At 40.4% G+C, this 2,932-nt stretch overlaps 1 pseudogene; it reads right to left on the bottom strand.

Annotated features, from left to right (window-relative positions):
- Positions 1 to 1,236: 1,236 nt before the first annotated feature.
- The window catches only part of LOC115584876 (interferon-inducible GTPase 5-like), a 5,247-nt pseudogene continuing 3,551 nt past the window's right edge, over positions 1,237 to 2,932 (bottom strand).

The following is a 2,932-nucleotide window of genomic DNA, read 5'->3' as shown; positions in this document are numbered from 1 at the left end:
GGGATTGTCTTTTAAAGAAAGTATTGTTTGCGGTCATCCCTGAGCGAGGGGACAATGTGACGCCATCTAGTTGAGCCCAGTTCAGAGCCAACAGCTGACAGAGTTTAAACAGTGGACTGCTGTTTCAGTTTACAATTTAAGTAAACTAGTGCAGTGCCCGTAAGAAAAGTGTATTCCTATAAAAAAGTGGGAGGTTAAGAAGCTTTTTCATAGATGGCCAAATGAGGCTGTGTTTGAAGGTGGGGCGTCAGGGATATTTAGGTTTTTGACTATTTTTGATTTTGCCATCATATTTCACCTTAAAAACTATTTACTTGGTGTCATTATTTTCAGCACAACCTCACATGTGTGACTGTACAGTTATTTTTGTTTTGACATACTGTATTAACACAATGACTAAAATCAAAAAAAAACATAAAATCCGAGTAGAAAAAGTTAGATTTTTTTACTGTGAAAACCACAAATATGTTTAACAAACCATTTTTTTAACTTATAATGCAAATATAAATTGTTGTTTGCTAAATTGTGCATACATTTTAAACATTTACGAAGTTATATGTAACTATTTACATTTAAATGCAGGCAGTGCTCAGGTCTGCCTGAGCTCCTTCCAGCTGAATGAAGAGCTGCACTGCCTGCTCCACATTCAGCTTCTCCTCATTGTTTTGACTCATTAAACAAAAAACCGACTCCACTATACACTAAACACACTACACCAAACACTACATAACACACTAATTACACACTCCAAACACGCTAAATGTCACAAATCTCTCAACTCTCAATATCGTTGTCTATACACCGACCGTCTTGGCCTGTCAATCATCCACCTACGTCCCTCCCACAACTTCCTGTTCCTCAAAACCAAACTCGCTGTTTGGACACTTTCGTGACAAAAGCCCATTTTTACCGTTTCTTGACGGCAATGTTCGCGAAAAAGCGTGGCGGATATTATTTACCCTAGGTCCGGTTTTGGACATGCCGATGCGTCCGGTCCGTCGCCTCGGGAGGGGGCCGTGTAGCTAGCAGCTACAAGCTAGCAGAGATATTTGACTCACAGAAACACACACACACACACACACACACACACCACACACACAGACAGACAGAGATTCCTTGCTTTTATAAGAGATGACGTCGAGCAGTGAGCAGGTAGTGGTGTAGTGGCTGCAGGGCACAAAGACTGAGACAACTGAGAATGACACACATAATCTTTCCTATCTATCTGTCCTATTGACTTGTTCTTGAATCTCATTCTACAGTTTTAACTTTTCATTTAGTTTAACTTTTTCTTTAAATCAGTATTAAATAAATTGTTGGTTTTTTTCTCAACATTTTGGTGGCAAAGTTACACTAATAATAACTATAGATGACAATAAAGTGAAAAAACGTCCTTGTGATTTTTGATCGGTATCAGCCATTACTACTTCTACTGATAAGTGATCAGCCCCAAAAATCCTGATCAGAGCACCCTTAAATGTACAACTAAAACCAGTCAATTATGATATCAGTCCGTGGTGTTACGTTGCAGGGCCTTTTCAAACACCCTCTGTGCATCATCAGCAAGCTTGGTGAGTATAAAATTCAAAGTACTGTAAGTTGCGGTGAAAGACAGGCCCATAGCTACTGGGATTCCAATTATTGGAATGAATCTGGCCCCTTCCTCTGCTGCCAATAATGCAGCTGTGCTTGCACACTGACTTAACACCTTGATGATAAGATCAGCGGTTATTTTGCGTGCAGCCAGTGGTGAAATGATGACAGTCATCAAATCATCAAATGGCACACCTGTGATTTCTGCCAGACGCTTCAGTGATGGTCTATCAAGACCAAAACCAAATACATATTGTGTGACAACACCAGCCAGCAAAGGTGCATCAACAGCAATAGAAAGCCCAGGAACTGGTACAGCTGCTCCAACTGCAGAAAGAGAAGCATACCACTTTATTTTGGCCTGGAAAGCCTCTTTCTTCTTGTTGATGATCTGCTGGCTGATGTTGGGCATGGCAAACAGCAGAGCGTTCCTCTTGTGTTCAGGAAGTTTCTCTCCAGTGTCTCCGTTAAGAGACTAAAGTCATGCAGACGGAGCTCAAAGCTGGACACCAGGAAGACCTGTGGAGACTGAATACCTTGTTCCTGAAGACCTGTGTCACAAAAGGAATAAATGGTATGATAATTAGTTTTAAAAATGATGAAACCATTTAGATTGTATGTTTATTTTTATATTAACTCAATAATATGCACATTTCAGTTTAGATGTTGTTTTGCTTCTAATTTTGTTTCTCACCAGTGCAGTAATCCCATGTGCTTTCATTTTTCTAGGTGGGTGAATTTAATACTAATAATGACTTTAAAACGAATAACAGCTTTTATTGTGAAAGTCAGAGGCCTGCATTGGGTGACTTATTGTTGCTGTTGCTTTGACTGAACATTCCTCCAAGTATGTTTTCTGTACCACACTAAGCCACTGAGCCTGAGCTGCTTGATTTGGAAGTAAAAAAGTGATGTTTCTGGGCTTCCCTCTTCAAAGGTGTCAGCATGAAGTTTGATAATAAAGGATACTGCGGATGCAAGGCCAGGTGGAAATAGAGCAATCTTTATCAGAACAAAATCTAACGCCTTGAGTCCAGACCAGAAGCGGCTGTGTTCTAATATTATCAAATCTCTGGACAAAACAATGCCAAAGTGCTTGTCCTTGCTCCATCAGAACCTCAGCCTTTGCTCTTACGAGGTTTTTCCAAGTGCCACCTTCCTGTTCCTTCTGTCAGGGCCTTTTTTAAGAGTCTCTTCTGAAGGACACCCACTTCTTCTGATTGGTTCCCTTGCCAAATTACTTAACAGACAAAAAGGAGTTTGACCTGCGTTTAGGCATCTCTCATTATTTGGCATGCAGGTCAAGCTTAGCTAAGCACTTAATTGTCTGTTACCTTTG

This window comes from Sparus aurata, chromosome 7 (genome assembly GCF_900880675.1).
Source record: "Sparus aurata chromosome 7, fSpaAur1.1, whole genome shotgun sequence".
NCBI lineage: Eukaryota > Metazoa > Chordata > Actinopteri > Spariformes > Sparidae > Sparus > Sparus aurata.
This window is presented reverse-complemented; position numbering and strand designations above follow the sequence as displayed.